The following is a 10,206-nucleotide window of genomic DNA, read 5'->3' as shown; positions in this document are numbered from 1 at the left end:
TTAAATGCACTTGCAATATGGTGTCTATTATACTAGAATTATTTTTATCTGATTTTTGCTATTTATTATCTGTTCCTGCTTTTCAGGTTGAGGAGGCATTATACGTGTTCATAAGTGTCTTTCTTTCCTTCTGATATGAAATTCTTACTTTGTTTCCATCAAAGGAACTCTTTAAGAATAAGGCAATAGTTAATTCAACTATTCTTAAAATGTCTTCACACTTGGAGCCTGATTCATTTAAGTCAATTTTCAAAATAAATCTTATTTATTAGGAAAAAAACAAAGATTTATAGGGATATTGAGAAGATAGTACAGAGCATTCTCATGCACTTGCACTCAATTTCTCCAATTATTGATACCTTATATTAGTACGGTACAAATATTAGCTAATGAATCAATATTAAAAACTTTGCATCCAAAAAAGACCAAAAAAAGACCCGGGATCGAATCCCACCTCGGGCTCCCGGTGCATGGAGCCTGCTTCTCCCTCTGCCTGTGTCTCTGCCTCTCACTCTCTCTGTGACTATCACAAATAAATAAATAAATACCTTAAAAAATTTTTTTCAAAAAAGACCAAAAAAAAAAAAAAAAAGAAAAAAAAGGCCATAGTTTATTCAGATTTCCTTAGTTTTTGCTAAGTTACAATCCCTCATATCACATTCCATTTGTCCTCCTCTTTCCTTAGGCTCATCTGGATTGTGACAGTCTTTCTGCCTTTCCTTGTTGTTGTTGAACTGGAACACTTTGAGAAGTAGAGTATTTTGTAAAATTTCCCTCAGTTGGGACATGTCTGTTGTTTATCTCATGACTGAACTGTTTTTGTGGATTATATACAGAGACATACTGCCATTTTCATTATATCATATAAAGGATAGATACTATCAACATGATTTATCAGTCTTGGTATCGATCTGATCATCTTGCTGAGGTAGTGTTTGTCAGCTTTCTCAGTAGTAAACTCATTCTTTATTATTATTAATTATTATTATTATATTATCAATATTATTTTAACTTTTTCATATTATATTTTGTAGAGGAAGTTACTATGTGTATTCCACACAGAAGAGTGGGAAGCTATGCTCATGAACTTGAGGGTGGAATGTCTTCACAAATTGTTTGAAATTCTTCTACATGGGTGATTTCTCTTCCTTGTGGGTTTGCTTGTTTGCTTCTTTTTCAAAGATGTTTTTTATTTATTTGAAAGAGTGAGGAGAGATAAAGCATGAGCGAGAGAGGCAGAGGGAGAGGGAGAAGCAGGTTCCCTGCTGAACAGGGAGCCTGCCTTGGGACCTGGATCATGATCTGAGCCTAAGGCAGAAGCTTAACTGACAGAGCCACACAGGTGCCACTCTTTCTTTCTTTCTTTCTTTCTTTTTTCTTTCTTTTTTTCTTTCTTTTTTTTTCTTTCTTTTTTTCTTTCTTTCTTCCTTCCTTCCTTCCTTCCTTCCTTCCTTCCTTCCTTCCTTCCTTCCTTCCTTCCTTTCTTTCTTTCTTTCTTTCTTTCTTTCTTTCTTTCTTTCTTTCTTTCTTTCTTTCTTTCTTTCTTTCTTCTTTCTTCTCAAGCCAGCAACTTCTGAGGAATTCCTCCCTCAGATGGGAGCTACATACTAACATCCAAACCAGAGTACCTAGCTGAAAGCTCTCTCTCTGGGGAAATTCTCTTTCAGAGATGAGCTGAAACGTGGTCCTGCCATGTTCCACACTGCCTGCAGATACAGTTACGAGCATCCTCAATAGACATGTTTGTCAGAAGCTCATGGGACGCAAGGGGCAAGCTGCAGGCTTCAACATTGTGTCTCCAGGTGTAGTAAAGCGGTATTCATGGAACATCCTGAATTACAATGCTGCCACATTCTCATGGCCATTAGAATGCAGTTAGTAGAAAGCTGGCTTCAGGCATGCCTCCTTTTGAAAGTTGAGCTCAGGGCAGAACCCTCTCGCATCCTGCCTGCCCTTAGTCCTAGCTGCTAACATCCTTATGTTAGGTGTTGAGAGAGGTTGGAGAAAAGCAAGTGGAAGTGTCAGGACTGTCCTCACGTGTATCTGAGATCAATACAGCGATTGCCAACGTCCTTATTCAATTAGAGTGTAGCTCCGGTATACCTCGCCTCGATAAGTGTCTAGCAGACATCGGCCTGCAAAGCATACACACTTCTGAGAGTTCAGTTTATGTCCTCTAACTTCTCCATCCTGACTGGCTGTATGTTCCACTTCCACAGCATTTCATTGTATGCAGGACAGTAGCGGAGTGAAAACCAAGTGTCTGACTTGTCAATTTCGCGCCTAACGTACAGCTGCCTGCAAGGCATGCACACTCCTTTGGATTGAGCTTATGGCTTATGCCTCCCACATGCTGACCATCCGCACACTTCAGTTCCAAAGGATTTCTTTCAATATGGGACGCAAGTTTTGCGAGAGGCAAATGTGTCTTAGTTCAATCCTGCGACTTCTGAGGAATTCCTCCCTCAGATGGGAGCTACATACTAACTTCCAATCCTGAGTACCTAGCTGAAACCTCTCTCTCTGGGGAATTTCCTTCTGCGAGATGAGCTGACACGCGGTCCTTCCCAGTTCCACACTGCCTGCAGATGCTGTTATGAACATCCTCACTAGACATGTTTGTCAGAAGCTCTTGGGATGCAAGGGCCAGCTGTAGGCTTCAATGGTTGTGCCTCCAGGTGCAGTAGAGCAGTATTCATGGAAGGTAGCGCTTTACAATTCTGCTACATTCTCACGGCCATCAGAACGAGCTAGTAGAAAGCTGGCTTCTAGGCATGCTTCCTATTGAGAGCTGAGCTCAGTGCCGGACCCTCCCACATCCTTCCCGCCCGTAGAAATAACTGCTAATATCCTTATGTTAGGTGCTGGGTGAGGGCGGCGAAATGCATGTGGAAGTGTCAGGCCTGTACTCACGATTATCTGAGTTGAATACAGCGATTTGAAACGGCCTTCCTCAAAGAGTGTAGCTAGTTTCTAACTCCCATGTATGAGTGGGTAGCAGACATCTGCCTTCCAGGCATACACACTTTTGAGAGTTGAGCTTATGGCCTGTGCTTCCCACATCCTGCCTGCAGGTACATTTTGCAGCTAACAGGCATAGGCTCGATGCGTGACTGAAGTGTTGTGAGGGGTAAGTGGAAAGTCCCGGCACACAAGACTAGTGCCTCCAAGCTCAATCCAGCGATTTCCTAGTAATTCCTGTCTTAGACAAATGCTACATACTAAGTTCCATACGTGAGAATCTAGCTGAACCCCGAGTCCAAAAGCATCTCTCTTCTGAGATTTGAGCTCCCACCCAGTCCCTCACAGTTCCACACTGCCCGCAGAATGAGTTTTGAACATCTTCACCAGAGACGTTTTTCAGAAGCTTGTGAGATGCAAGTGGAATAATGCAGGCCTGGAAGGTGTCTCCAGGTGCAGTAGAGTGGTATTCTTCAAACCTCCTGAGGTAGAAGACTGCTATGGTCTCACGGCCATTAGAACGCAGCTATTTGAATGCTGGCTTCTAGGCATGGTCTTTTGTGAGAGCTGAGCTCAGGGCAGGACCCTCCCGCATCTTGCCTGCCCATTGTCATAGCTGCTAACATCCTTACGTGAAGTGCTGGAAGAGATTGGAGAAATGCGAGTGGAAGTGTCAGGACTGTACTCACGTGTACCTGAGTTCAATACAGCGATTGCCAATGTCCTTAATCAATTAGAGTGTTGCTCGTGTATACCTCACCTCGATGAGTGTCTAGCAGACATCGGCCTGCAAATCATACAGACTTCTGAGAGCTGAGCTTATGGCCTGTACCTCCGCATCATGACTGCCTGTACGTTCCACTTCCACAGCATTTTGATGTAAGCGGGAGAGTAACCGAGTGAAAACCAAGTGTCTGCCTTGTCAATTTCGCACCTAGCAGACAGGTGCCTCCCAGGCATGCACACTCCTTTGGATTGAGCTTATGGCTTGTACCTCCCACATGATTACCGCCTGTATATTTCACTTTCAAAGGATTTCCTTCCTTGCGATATGGGTCGCAAGTTTTGCGAGAGGCAAGTGTCGCTTAGTTCAATCCAGCGACTTCTGGGGAATTCCTCCCTCAGGTGGGAGCTACATACTAACTTCCAAACCTGAGTTACTAGCTGAAAGCTCTCTCTCTGGGGAACTTCCCTCTCAGAGATGAGCTGAATAGTGGTCCTTCCCAGTTCCACGCTGCCTGCAGGTGCAGTTACGAACATCCTCACTAGACATGTTTGTCAGAAGCTCATAGGACGCAAGGGCCAGCTGCAGGCTTCAATGGTTGTGTCTCCAGGTGCAGTAGAGCGGTATTCATGGAATGTCCCATCTTATAATGCTGTTACGTTCTCACGGCCATCGGAAAGAGCTAGTAGAATACTGGCTTCTAGGCATGCCTCCTTTTGAGAGCTGAGCTCAGGGCAGGACCGTCCCACATCCTGGCTGCCTGTAGTCGTAGCTACTAACATCCTTATGTTAGGTGTTGGCAGAGGTTGGAGAAATGCAAGTGGAAGTGTCAGGACTCTACTCACGTGTTCTGAGTTCAATACAGGGATTGCCAACGTCCTTGTTCAATTAGAGTGCAACTCGGGTATACCTCGCCTCCATAAGTGTCTGGCAGACATCGACCTGCAAAGCATACACACTTCTGAGAGTTGAGCTTATGGCCTGTACCTCCTCCATCCTGACTGCCTGTACGTTTCGCTTCTACAGCATTTCGTTATATGCGGTAGAGTAGTGGAGTGAGAACCAAGTGTCTGCCTTGTCAATTTCCTGCCTAGAGGACAGCTGCCTCCAAGGCATGAACACTCCCATGGATTGAACTTAGGACTTGAACCTCCAAATGCTGACCGCCTGTACGCTTCGCTTCCAAACGATTTCTTTCAATACGGGACGCAAGTTTTGTGAGAGTCAAATGTGTCTTAGTTCAATCCACAACTTCTGAGGAATTCCTCCCTCAGATGAGAGCTACATACTAACTTCCAAACCCGATTACCTAGCTGAAAGTTCTCTCTCTGGGGAACTTCCCTCTCGGAGGTGAGCTGAAACGAGGTCCTTCCAGTTCCTCAATGCCTGTAGATACAGTTACGAACATCCTCACTAAACATGTTTGTCAGAAGCTCATGGGACACAAGGGGCAAGCTGCAGGCTTCAAGGTTGTGTCTCCAGGTGCAGTAAAGTGGTATTCATGGAACATCCAGAATTACAATGATGCCACTTTCCCATGGCATCAGAACGCAGTTAGTAGAAAGCTGGCTTCGAGGCATGCCTCGTTTTGAAAGCTGAGCTCAGAGCAGGACCCTCCCGCATCCTGCCTGCTCATAGTCGTAGCTGCTAACATCCTTATGTTAGGTGCTGGGAGAGGTTGGAGAAATGCAAGTGGAAGTGTCAGGACTATACTCACGTGCATCTGACTTCAATACAGCGATTGCCACGTCCTTGTTCAATTAGAGTGTAGCTCAGGTATACCTCGCCTCGATAAGTGTCTAGCAGACATCGGCCTGCAAAGCATACACACTTCTGAGAGTTGAGCTTATGGCCTGTACCTCCCCCATCCTGACTGCCTGTATGTTCCGCTTCCACAGCATTTCGTTGTATGCGGGAGAGTAGCAGAGTGAGAACCAAGTGTCTGCCTTGTCAATTTTGCACCTAGTGGACAGCTGCCTCCAAGGCATGCACACTCCTTTGGATTGAGCTTAGGACTTGAACCCTCCACATGCTGACCGCCTGTATGCTTCGCTTCCAAATGATTTCGTTCGATACGGGACGCAAGTTTTGAGAGGCAAATGTGTCTTAGTTCAATCCAGCAACCTCTGAGGAAGTCCTCCCTCAGATGGGAGCTCCATACTAACTTCCAAACCTGAGTACCTAGCTGAAAGCTCTCTCTGGGGAACTTTCCTCTCGGAGATGAGCTGAAACGTGGTCCTTCCCAGTTCCACACTGCCTGCAGATACAGTTACGAACATCCTCACTAGACATGTTTTTCGAAGCTCGTGGGATGCAAGAGGCAACCTGCAGGCTTCAAGGTTGTGTCTCCAGGTGCAGTAAAGCGGTATTCATGGAACATCCTGAATTACAATGCTGCTATGTTCTCATGGCCATCAGAATGCAGTTAGTAGAAAGCTGGCTTCGAATCATGCCTCCTTTGAAAAGCTGAGCTCAAGGCAGGAACCTCCCACATCCTGCTTGCCCGTAGTCATAGCTGCTAATATCCTTATGTTAGGTGCTGGGAGACAGCGGCGAAATGCATGAGGAAGTGTCAGGCCTGTACTCACGATTATCTGAGTTGAATACAGCGATTTCAAATGGCCTTCTTCAAAGAGTGTAGCTAGTTTCTAACTCCCATGTACGAGTGGGTAGCAGACATTTGCCTCCCAGGTGTACACACTTTTGAGACTTGAGCTCATGGCCTGTACTTCCCACATCCTGCCTGCAGGTACACTTCGCTGCTAACAGGCAGGCTCGAGGCGAGACTGAAGGGAAGTGAGAAGTAACTGGAAAGTCCCGGCACATAAGACTAGTGTCTCCGAGCTCAATCCAGCGATTTCCTAGTAATTCCTGTCTTAGACAGGTGCTACCTACTTAGTTCCATACGTGAGAAGCTAGCTGTACCCTGGGTGCAAAAGCATCTCTCTTCCGAGAGTTGAGCTCACACCCAGTCCCTCACAGTTCCACACTGCCTGCAGAATGAGTTTTGAACAACTTCACCAGAGACGTTTGTCAGAAGCTTGTGAGACGCAAGTGGAATAATGCAGGCCTGGAAGGTGTCTCCAGGTGCAGTAGAGTGGTATTCTTCAAACCTCCTGAGTTAGAAGACTGCTATTGTCTCACAGCCATTAGAACGTAGCTAGTTGAAAGCTGGCTTCTAGGCATGGTCTTTTGTGAGAGCTGAGCTCAGGGCAGGACCCTCCCACATCCTGCCTGCCCATAGTCATAGCTGCTAACATCCTTAAGTGAAGTGCTGGGAGAGGTTGGAGAAATGCAAATGGAAGTGTCAGGACTGTACTCACGTGTATTAAGTTCAATACAGGGATTGCTAACATCCTTGTTCAATTAGACTGTAGCTCGGGTATACCTCGCCTCGATAAGTGTCTAGCAGACATCGGACTGCAAAGTATACACACTTCTGAGAGTTGAGCTTATGGCCTGTACCTCCCCCATCCTGACTGCCTGTACGTTTCGCTTCCACAGCATTTCGTTGTATGCCGAAGAGTAGAGGCGAGAAAAGCAAGTATCTGCCTTGTCAATTTCGGGCCTAGCGGACAGCTGCCTCCAAGTCATGCACACTCCTTTTGATTGAGCTTAGGACTTGAACATCCCACATGCAGACCGCCTGTACGCTTCGCTTGAAAAGGATTTTGTTCGATACGGGACGCGTTTTGCGAGAGGCAAATGTGTCTCCGGGCCTCGTCTCCGGGCCTCTGTGGTCTGACAACTTGGTGGCAGCGAGTGGTCTTTGTAAGGTCTGGGAATGGGATGTGGCACTGATTGTCAGGTGCACATCTGCCTGGTAGGTGCACTTGCGCGGATCAGAGACGGGGTGGGCATCAGCACCTCTGGCCTCCAGCGGGCAGTGCTGTGCTGCTCCCTAAGACTGGGGCTGATGGGGGGAGCCCGGTGGGGACGCTGGGTCCTCTGGTGCTGAGGATTCCACCCCCTAGTCTGCACGCTCATCACAGAAGAGCCGCCAAGCCCCCGGGTCTCTGCCGCTTCTCTCAGAACCCTGCTTTCACTCTGCCCGTGTCCAAGTTTCTTTTGGTTTTGTTTTTATCTCAGACTGTTGTGCCCATGATTGCGAATATGAGAAACCACCAAGAAGCCGATTCCAATGCAAACACACGAGGGATTATTTACAAGCTTGATCTTGTGTCCAAGTATACCCAATACAGCAGAGCAGGGACTTGGACCCCGAGGTGGGTTTTAGCTTAGTTTTAAGGGCTGGTCTGGGGACCTCCAGAAGGGCTGGAGCAATTCCTCTATTCTGTTTACATTTTGATATGGGGCCTTCATGGGCATTGATCCCTGTTCTCATTCTAATAGGGGCTTCCTGCCCTTGGCCTGGGCTCAGTTTTGATTCAATTGTGGAGCTTTCTAGGACATTAAGCTGTTAACAGCAAAGGTTCCACACCTGGAAGGGGGACGTCACACTGTCCCTATTTGCTGAAGACGCAGTACTAGAAACAGGGAACTGGGGAACTTCCCTCTCAGAGATGAGCTCAAACGTGGTCCTCCCCAGTTCCACACTGCCTGCAGATACGGTTATAACATCCTCACTAGACATGTTGTCAGAAGCTCATGGGACGCAAGGGGCCAGCTGCAGGCTGCAAGGTTGTGTCTCCAGGTGCAGTAAAGCGGTGTTCATGGAACATCCTGAATTACAATGCTGCCACGTTCTCATAGCCATCAGAACGCAGTTAGTAGAAAGCTGGCTTCGAAGCAGGCCTCCTTTTGAAAGCTGAGCTCAGGGCAGGACCCTCCCGCATCCTGCCTGCCCGTAGTCGTTGCTGCTAACTTCCTTATGTTAGGTGCTGGCAGAGGTTTGAGAAATGCAACTGGAAGTGTCAGGACTGTACTGACGTGTATCTGAGTTCAATTCAGCGATTGCCAACATACTGAACAATACGTTCCACCAAAACCTGTTAGAACTAAGGAGTGAGTTCAGTAAAGTCACGGGACACAAACTGACCCTACAGATCAGAATAGCCTTGGTGTGTCCTGACAATGAGCACTCAGGAAGGAAAAGAAGGACATGACGCCATTCTCAGGAGCATCAAGGACAATAAATAATGAGACTGAACCAAAGGAGCACAAGACTTGTTCACTGAGCCATACCAGGCTCTGGGAGGTCGTCCTGGGCTCGTGGGGTGGGAGCCTCATCTTGTGAAAATGTGCGCAGTTCCTGTAGCCACCCTCAGTTTCAATGTCATTCCTATCAAAATCATGGTGGCAGATCTTAGAAATAGGAAAAAAAAATCGCATAACATCCAACCCCCACAACAAATGACCCCGGACAGCAAATCAGTATTGGAGAAGCATGACAGAGTGGGACGCAGCACTTTCCTATTTCAAAAGATGTCACAGAGACACAGGATAAAGCAGTGTGGTTCTCGGGCCCCCGGCTGGCTCCGTCGGTTAAGCATCTGACTTCTGACCTCACCTCCGGTCCTGATCTCAGGGGTCGTGAGTTCTAGCCCTGTGCTGGGCCATGGACGAGGCGTGGAGCCTACTTAGACAAGCCAGACCCATGGGGGGGGGGGGTCCCGGCATAAGCTGAATGTGCAAAACAGAGAGTCCAGAAGGAAATGTGCTCTGATACAACTGATTTTTTTAACTTAATTTAAACCCAATTAATTAACGTATAGTGTATTATACTTTCAGAGGAAGAATTCAGGGATTCACCAGTTGGAGATAACAGTTGTGCTCGTGACATCACATGACCTCCTTCATGCCGTTCCCCTGTTATCCGCCCCCTCCAGCTACCCTCAGTTTGTTTCCTATCATTAAGAGTCTGTATTTCCTGTATCTGTTTTCATCTTTTTTGTTTTTATTTCCCTTCACAGTTGTTCATCTGCTTACTTCTTTAATTCCACCTATGAATGAAACCACACGGTCATTCTCTTTCCCGAGTGACTTACTTCACTTAACATGATCCCTTTAGTTCTATCCACATCATTGCAAATGGCAAGATTTCCTTCTCTTTGATAGCTGAGTTCCATTCCTCTCTCTATGACCATTATCTATCTCCCATCCTCTTTATCCATCATCTGGCAGAGGGCAACGAGGCTCCTCCCACAGTGTGGCTACTGTGGACCCGGCTGCTGTGGACATTGGGGTGCAGGTGTCCCAAATCTCATTGCATCTGTATCTTCGGAGTGAGCTCCAGGCCGTTCACCTGCTGGTCACAAGGTGGCTCTATTTGTAACTTCCTGAGGGGCCTCCACACTGTTTCCAGGGCGGCTGCACCAACCCACGGTCCCGACCACAGTGGAAGAGGGTTGAGTGAGTTTTGCAGGATGTGGTAAAAGTCTGGTCCACATTTCCTTTCACGTCCTGTGGGCTCCAATCCCTTGTCCTTAAGTATTTCTGGGGAAGCCGGGTGTTGGGCTCCTTCTCAGTGAGATGTTTCCAAAGCTAACAGGCCCCAGCTGGAGCCTGAAAGGAGACAGGTGCGGCCCCTAGAGCACCTGCTGCCTCCTGCACAGTCTCCT

This window comes from Canis lupus, chromosome 16 (genome assembly GCF_048164855.1).
Source record: "Canis lupus baileyi chromosome 16, mCanLup2.hap1, whole genome shotgun sequence".
In the NCBI taxonomy this organism is placed as follows: Eukaryota; Metazoa; Chordata; class Mammalia; order Carnivora; family Canidae; genus Canis; species Canis lupus.
This window is presented reverse-complemented; position numbering follows the sequence as displayed.